Raw genomic sequence first — 9,366 nt, forward strand, 5'->3', positions numbered from 1 at the left:
GCAGTTCAATTCTCACTGGCTCAAGGTTGACTTTTGAGGTCTTTACAAATAAAGGGCAATATGGGGGCAATATGTTGGGGGCAATATGTTGACTCTTAGAGAGAACTGTAAAGTACTGTGAAGCGGTGTATACTGTAAATCTAAGTGTAATTGCTACTGCTATTCTTCTAGCATTAATTGGGAATTTCAGTTAATTTCATGATTCTTCTCCTGTAATTATCCACATCTTGATAGCCTCCTTGGCTTTGTGCATGTTGAATCATCATGATTCAGAGGCCCCCTATTAGAAAAGAAAAGAGCCTATCATCCCAAAAGATGTTCAATGTATATTTTTTTATCAGCTTAAAAAATCATTTATGTGAATATTGCCTATGGTCTTACTACCCCAACTCAATCAGATACAACATTTTGGTGTCAAAATAGTAACCTCTAATTGAGGATCTAGCTTTATACAGCATAGACAGAAAAATCCTAAATCCAGATTAGGAAACCTGAGTTGTACTGTCTTCCCATGTTAAAGCCTTTTTTTATATATCGATCAATAATATTCCCAATTTCTCATTTGTACAAATGCAGCCAAGTGGTCTAAATCTGAATTCTTTTGAAATGAAGATATTCTACTTTTAAATATATATATATTATTGCATATTTGCACCTTGATGGATTTTTGGAACTTTATATGCTTTATATGATAATTGGACCTTTATATGATCATTGCTAATGCTGTTTTTTAATCAGTTTAGTAGACTTGTTATTGTCTAGTTAGTATCTGCAAATATAAAATAATTGGTTTTGTAAACTTGTTATAGTTTTAAAAAATTAATAAAAATCTATAATTATTTGGAAGTTTTATATCCTGGAGTGATAAAGCAGATTAAATATTAATCAGTTTGTTAGCAGTATTAATTTGCATTTTTAAAAATTCTGGGTAAAAGCAAAACCTTGACCTATATGAATAAGATGAGCCTTGGGTTTTGTTTGTTAGTTGCTGTAATATCTGATTTCAGGTACTATTTTACATATTAAAAAGATTTAGAAAAAGTATCTGCAAACTTTTGACGTGTCAGGAATTCATTATTAGTCAAAATGGAGATCAAGTTCAGTGAAAATAGGACCGGTGTAGTTTAATGGCATCTGCATTCTGATACTGTTTTTGGTGGAATGTGGGAATTGTATTCAGATGTGCAAACTGCAGCATAGAATTGAATTAACACTCACTGCTAACCTAAAGCTTGCTGGGAAGAAGAAAGTTGGGAAACCAGCCACATTGTTCCTCATCCACTACTTTTTCTTTCCTGACAGAATATTCTTAAACCCACTGCCCAAAACAAAAGTATAAACATAGGCTCTAGTTAGAAGAATTATAAAATACAGATCCTTGACTGGAGCAAAAAGTCTAGTGAAAATAAGGATTGGGGTGACATGATAGCAGTCTTCCAATATTTGAGGGGTTATCACAAGGAAGAGGTGGCCAACCTATTCTCCTAAGCTTATGAAGGTAGGACAAGAAGCAATGGATAGAAACTAATCAAGGAGAGATCCAATCTAGAACTAAGGAGACATTTCCTGACAATTAGAATAATTAATCCATGAAATGACTTGCCTCCAGAAGTTGTGGGTGCTCCAACACTGGAAGTTTTTAAGAAGAGATTGTACAACCATCTGACTGAAATGATATAGGGCTTCCTGTTTGAGCACGGAGTTGAGTAAGAAGAACTCCAAGGTCTCTTCCAACTCTGTTATTCTGAAATTGAAATAGATTCGCTGGATTTTTGCCTCTTGTTATCCCACTATGGCTAATTTTACTGTTTTTATACTGTATATAGGGCTAGTTTTACTTTTTAATACAGTAGGATTACAGTAGGACATTCAAATTTCTAGGTTCTACTATATCACATTATCCAAAATGGGCACCTAATATCTAAAATGTCATCAAAAAAGCACAACAAAGAATGTTCTTTCTGTGCCAACTCAGGAAGCTCAAACTGCCCAAGGAGCTGCTGATCCAGTTCTACAGAGGAATGATTGAGTCTGTCATCTGCACCTCTATAACTGTCTGATTTGGTTCTGCAACCCAACAGGACAGACACAGACTTCAGAGAGTAATTAGGACTGCAGAAAAAACAATTACTAACAACTTCCCTTCCATCCAGGACCTGTATAATGCATGAGTCAAAAAGAGGGCTGTGAAAATATTTATAAACCCCTCACATCCCAGACATAAACAGTTTCAACTCCTTCCCCCAAAACGACACTATAGAGCCCTGCACACCAGAATAACTAGACACAGGGACAGTTTTTTCCCAAAAGCCATCACTCTGCTAAACAAATAATTCCCTCAACCCTGTTCAACTATTACAAAGTCTGCACTACTATTACTGTTAAATCTTGACATCACTCCTTATCACCCATCTCCCCTCACTTGTGACTGTATGGCTGTAACTTTGTCGCTTGTATACTTATGATTTATATTGACTTGTTATGTCCCACCTTACAAAATAAACAGATAAGGCTGAAAGCAGCAGTCCTCGCAAATAAAGGCAGCAAACAGGAATCTTCACTGATAACAGCTGTAGATAGCCTCCACAAGATAGTCCAAGTTAATAGTTCCAACGAAATAAATCCAAGTCCCAACAAGATATTTCAGGTTTAAATCCTCCAAGCCAAAATCTTCGGTTCTCCTTGCAAACAAACACTTTGTTCCAGACAATGTGCAAAGTCATCTCTCTCCCTTTATAGAGCAGCATATAATTAGTCTAATTACTGATCTGCCCTCCTCCTGTGCTCCCGTTGGTTTCTTCTCGTAAGGAGACGCCTGCTTCTGACATCCACCCAGCAATCATCTAAATTATTACCTTCACCTGAAGTCTCCATAAGTTCCTCATTGTCAGCCGTTCCCGGCTGATAACCTGATTGAGAAGCAGAGGAGGTTGAAGGTTCAGGCCGGTCCTGCAAATCAAATGTGTCCTCATTCAAAATATTTATTATCACTGCTGACAGGAACTGTTAGGACTCCTCTTCGAAATTCAAACAGACAGAGCTCTTTGCAGTAACGTCCTCATTCAAAACTGCAAGCAAAACTGTTAGGACTCCTTTGAAATTCAAACAGACAGAGCTCTTTGCAGTACGTCCTCATTCAAAACTGCAAGCAAAACTGTTAGACTCCCTTTGAAATTCAAACAGACAGAGCTCTTTGTAGTAACGTGCTAATTAACTGGCTTGCCCATCAGATTAACGTTTCCTGGTTCTGACGTCAATCCACGATCTAACAGTCATCAGATTCAAAGTTCCTAACAGGATTGGTCCTTCTAATCACAACATTGACTGTTTCCTTTTATCTTTTATTTTATGTATACTGAGAATATTTACACCAAGACAAATGCCTTGTGTGTCCAATCACACTTGGCCAATAAAGTATTCTATTCTATTCTATTCTATTCTATTCTATTCTATTCTATTCTATTCTATTCTATTCTATTCTATTCTATTCTATTCTATTTTTTTCTAACTGCATAAAATTACCTTATTCCATATTAAAAAGTGCTTATCATTCTTTCTAATTCCTATTTTTGTTCATCAGTTATTCATCAAATATACCTGCCCTATTATTCCCATTGCTAACTGAGGCTTAATCAGTGGAGAAACACTGATTCATAACATTTAGAGTGAGTGTTCATCCTTGTTTAATCAAAAGTACAGAGTTTTGAAGAGCACACAAGCTGAGCTGCTCATTTTTGAATTCCCAGCTATATCTTCTTCTACTTAGTAACTACCAGAAAAACTTTTCTAAAGCACCCAATGAATCCCTGTTTTGTTTTTTACTGCTATAGTATCAATCATTCAAAACATTAATCCTCAAATATTCTGCCTGCAGAGAAACATGTCCATATCAGTATGGAAGAAATGCTGAAGAAATTATTCACATCTGCTGCAGCCCTGATTCCAGTTAACTGTCAGGGCTCTGGCATCCATCCCCATTCAAATCATGATTCTCTAGCCTCATCTCTCAGAGTTAAAAGAAAACAAGATTTATTAGGAGTGAATATTCCGGTGCTACTTGGGTGCAGCCGACTCTGAGACACATCAATCATTTCACCCTTGACCCTGGTCTTCCCCCACTCCCTAGATGTATATTCTCCAATGGGACACATGCATAGCCAAGAGTCATCAATCATGCTCTCCAGTAATAATCTTGCGTGCCAGAAGCTTTTGCCGCCTAGCAATTATCTATGAGCATTTAAGGAATGCACCACTTCCCTCACTCCCTTTCTGCTGTCAACTCTAAAAGACCAGAGAAATCTTTTTGAGTTGACATTAGCATTTTGTGCTAGAAATGCTCTCCTTGTAGAAAGGAGAGTATTGCTCATCATCATCATCATCATTAATATAATAATTTAAACTTTCTTATGTACATAATATATATCTTACCTGACCCAACAAACTTTGGGTGACTTATATGTTGAATAACATAAACATAATTAAAAATTTTAAAGCATCAACAAGAGCAACAGAGTGGTAGGCCCTTTGTTCTCCAAAAGCCAATCAAATATTAGGAATTTTTCTTACTTGCTTGCACTCTGAAAGCACGAGGGGTTTTCAAATCTTGGAAAGAGGGAAGAAATATGTGTTCTAGAACAGCATTTCACAACCTTGGTGACTTTAAGATGGGTGGATGTCAACTTCCAGAATTCCCCAGCCAACATGTCTGGATGAGGAATTCTGGGAATTGAAGTCCACTCATCTTAAAGTAGCCAAAGTTGAGAAACACTGTTCTAGAATGATGGAGATGCCATAAAAGATTGCTTGCATCCAACTTTCTAATACCACAAGAGGGAGAGAAGCACAACATTATTTCTTGAACCAACTGGACAAGGTGAGTTAACATTGCTTAGAGAAAGCTCTCCTACTGGCTGATTAATTTATATTTATAATCACATAAAGGGGTTAAGTGATTAGGCTAGAAACTGAGAGGTCATGAGTTCTAGTCCCTCATTGGACACAAACCTTGGGTTAATCACTTTTTTCTCAACCCTAGGAAGGAGGCAATGGCAAACTGCTTCTGAAAACCTTTCCAAGGAAACTCCAAGGTTTGTCCAAGCAGTTTCTGAGAATCAGAAATGAGAGAATGGAAGGGTAAAAAAAACATTTTTATCCCATTCCATTCAGCAGCTTACACTATGAAAACAAAAACAAAAATTAAAAATACAAAAAGTCAACAAGCCAAAAGGAAAAATATACATTTTAGATAGCATCTGACATCACCCACAAATTATCTTCAGTAAATTCCATTTCCAGAAACTTCCAGAAGGCATGTAGGGTTGGGACCAAACACATTTCTTTAACAGATTATTGAGTGTTACTGTTAAATTTAAATTTGTATACTGAATTTGCACTCTTGCTAAAAATATGCATAAATCAAAGGGTCTATTTAAATCTCGGATTCATCTTACAATTTTAACTTATGGATACTACCACCTTCAAATCCTGTTCATGATTTGGTTTTGAAAGGTATGTAGCAGCAACATACTGCTACATACCAGACAGAGAGAGGAGAGACCTTCACAGTAAGAAAAAAAAAATGAAGCAGAGAGGGAGGGAGGAAGGAAAATGTTAAATGGAAGTCATAAAATTGCCTTAAGTAGCCTTCAATAAAATTAAAATGTCATTAAAACAATCACACATAACTTATTTTCTATCACCATTCTTTCTTAATGTTTCTGGTCTACATCAGTTTAACTCTGCAAGACAAAGAATAGCTTTTATCTTGGTTACAACATCTAAGCCAGCCAATATTTTTTTGTTATTACCAAGGTTTGTTTTATGAAAAAAATAACATGCATTCCAGCTGCTTTCTCTCTCTCTTCCTCTTCCTCTCCCCCCCCCTTTAAATTTTGTGTTTTATTATTTTTTTTCACTTGGTTTTAAACTATCTCAGCAATTTGAAGAATTCTACAGGCAGTTCTTGACTCACTTGAGTTGATACTGAAGTATTAACCAGGTGCTGCAGATGTGACTGGTTGGCTTGCCTTTAGGAGCAAAATAGGAGGAGCCTTAAATATTAACCAGAAATTGTATTATCTGTTATTAAACTCTCTAAATACGAGACAAAAATAGTTTTTTCTAAAAAGACTTCAATATTTGCCTTTCCCAGAGGGTTTCCCCCCAAATTATGTAAATAGTATTTAATCTCTGGAAAAAATAACCATCAATTGCTACTTCTGGAACAGAAATAAAAAAACATTAAAATGTATCTATATATCAGACTCTACCAGTCTTTAACTTCCACAACTTCAGTAAAAATATAGAGACAAATGCCCATATTGCTGTGTTGTTTGGGAGATGGTACACTTTAATTGTTTTTCTTTGTGGATTTAAAAAAATGTTTTTGGCTATTTGGGGGCAAAGGGGAAGCCATATAAATCTAAATAATAAATAAGCTCTCCTCCCTTTATTCTTTATTCTCAGAGATTAACAACTGAATGAAAAACTGATGGTGACCTTCTATCCCTGCACCATAGAGAGTATCTTAACTTTTTGCACCTCTGTATGGTTTGCTAATTGCACAGTGGCAGATAGGAAAGCACTCCAGAGGGTTAATGTTATTGCCCAGAAGATCACTGATTGCCCTCTCCCCTCTTTGGAAGAGCTTTATAGTTCTCATTGCCTTAAGAAAGTTTAAAACATTCTCAAAGATCCATCTCATCCTGGGACCTTGTTTTTGAACTATTACCATTTGACACAGAATAATAAAAACAAGGACAAATAGGATGAAAAACAGCTTCTATCCAAGAACAGTAACTCTATTGTATAGAGCAATATTAATGCAATATCAGGAGTTTTCAATTCAATGGTATAGAATGTGAAGGATTTGTGTTTGTGTTTATTTTCATAGTCATAATGTACACTGAATATGATATTTAATTTTGTTGTACAAGGTGAAATGACAATAAATTAAACTAAAACTAAACTAAACTAAAATTTTAAAGTATGAAAAATCTTTCCATCATTTGTATCTACTTAGTATTTTTTCATAGCACTGATCCACTGTTTCTTTTTAACCCTAGTGTTGAAGCCATCTTGGAGCTTCAGTGTTCCCACACTGGAGTGAGGGATAGGGAGGGCAGGATTAGAGATAGCTGGACCTGTGTAGTCAAAATAAAATATTTTCTCAAGACTTTCTCCTGGGAACCAAGGACATTCTCACACCTGGCTGAGAGGAGGAGTGATGTCACCAGACCAGCGGACGCTGCAGTGATTGGGCCATGTGATTGATTGTTTGGGGTTGAGTGGAAACCTTTTACTTTTATTTAGGTGAAAACTAAGGGTTAGAGTTGGTTTTCACCACATATGTGCCAATATGATATTTCCAATAAAGCTGTTCTTTGAGGAATCTACCTACCTCAGGGTTCTTGCTTGCAATGGATCTATTACTTGGAACCCTGACACCTAGTTTTTATTTTTATTTAATAATTTTGGCATTTTAGTAATTTGGAGACTGCTGGTTATTTAAGGTGGGTTGCATTTTTAAAAAGAGAGAGAGAGAGAAAAACACTTCTAAATATATCCTAGGTGGCCTGAAGGAAGATACATGAACAAACAAACAAACAAACAAACAAAACCCCATCCAATTCTACCCTCCTTGAACCCAAGGCCTGAGAGAACAGCCATGCCTTGTTTAGCTTCCCAAACATCATAGGAGTGGTAGCCATCTGGATCTTGGGGAAGGAGAGCATTGCTGCAAGACAGCAGGTGCACTTCCGGCTGGTTCTCATTAGAAGACACTGCTAATTTCATAGGAAGCTGAACAAGACCATTCTGATTGATTCTCACTAGACAGAAACAGCTGGAGACTAACTAACCTGCTAACCTGCTTTCCAACTCCTTTCTCCTGTGCAGGGCAACAAAAGGAGACCCAGCCAATCAGCTGCGACTTGGGAAGCAAGAATAGATTAGGGCGGGGCTAGTCAGAGGTGGTATTTGCCAGTTCTCCAAACTACTCCAAATTTCTGCTACCGGTTCTCCAGAACTGGTCAGAACCTGCTGAAACCCACCTTTGCCCAGACAGAGTGCATTACAATAATCCAGGGGTCCCTACACTTTATTTATTTTATTAGATTTGTGTGCCATCCATCTTGTCATTTTTGCCATCACACAGTGCAATGGTAATGTAAAAATTTCCCTTAAATATATAAACAAAATCCCCAAATGAACATAAATGATCAATCAAAACAATACAAGGAAAGTGTAAGAAATAGGGATTTATTCTAACAATGTAACTTTAAAAATTATCTTACCATCCCCGAACTCTGTCTATTCTTCCTCAAGGAGGTTCACAGTTTTGGAAATGCTGCAGTTGTCCATTCATTATTTAATCCTGGTTTATTGTATAATTTTTTAACAATGAAAATCATTTCAGGATTGAGCTTTAGTAAAAAAAAAAAAAAAAGGGGGGGGGGCTTAGATTTACAAAACTATAAGGAAATACAGAAATTTTGGCAGGCCTGTATTTTCTTAAGTGTGCTTAAGTTTTCCTCAAATTGTCTTCATTTGTTTAAGTAACAATGATGACGAGAACCCTCTTGTACAAAGAAACAATAATTAGATTTCCAGAATGATCTTTCTTGATTGCAGGCAGGCAGATATACAGTCCAGAATATAGATCATTAATATAAGTACATTTTCAATAAAAATACTAAATAAAAGTATAAGGATTGCAGTTTTGTTTTGATCGTTTGGATTCTGTCTAGTCTATTTTAATAGGAATTTAGCAAAGTCTTTTATAAGAAAGTGAAATTGAAGTTACGTTTACTTGTATGTGAAAAATATTAAATATGAAAACAAGCCGATCTGGCAGATCCACCTATCCCTAAGGACAATATAGAAAGAAGCAAAAATAATTGACTGAGGAATTTTTTAAAAAAAGATGTATATCTGTAGACTTAAGTATTCAATCTTATCTTTGTACATGTATCTAATCTCCATAGATAACATTTCTAGAGCTAATAAAAACTGGAAGACACACTTAGCTATAGCACTAAGCAATCGCAATAGAGCAAAAATATATTATAGTTGGAAGACAAGCAAGAATTATATAGTTATAATTTACATACTTTATGTAGCAGTGCATCTTAGGCTGTGTGTATAAGTACATGAAAAGGAATAGGCAGCAGAGATATATGCTAATGTTAATGTCTTTGTACATTTGTACTTTAGGTATTTTTCAACAAATTCTGGAGTATTACTGTTGAATTTAAACATGTATCCTGAATTTACACTTTTACGAGAAGTATACATAAATCAAAGGCTCTATTTAGATATCTGTTTCATTTTACATTTTTTACTTATGGATACCATCACTTTCAAATC

Source organism: Pseudonaja textilis, chromosome 3, assembly GCF_049901715.1.
Source record: "Pseudonaja textilis isolate UNSWEBS1 chromosome 3, rPseTex1.2, whole genome shotgun sequence".
NCBI lineage: Eukaryota > Metazoa > Chordata > Lepidosauria > Squamata > Elapidae > Pseudonaja > Pseudonaja textilis.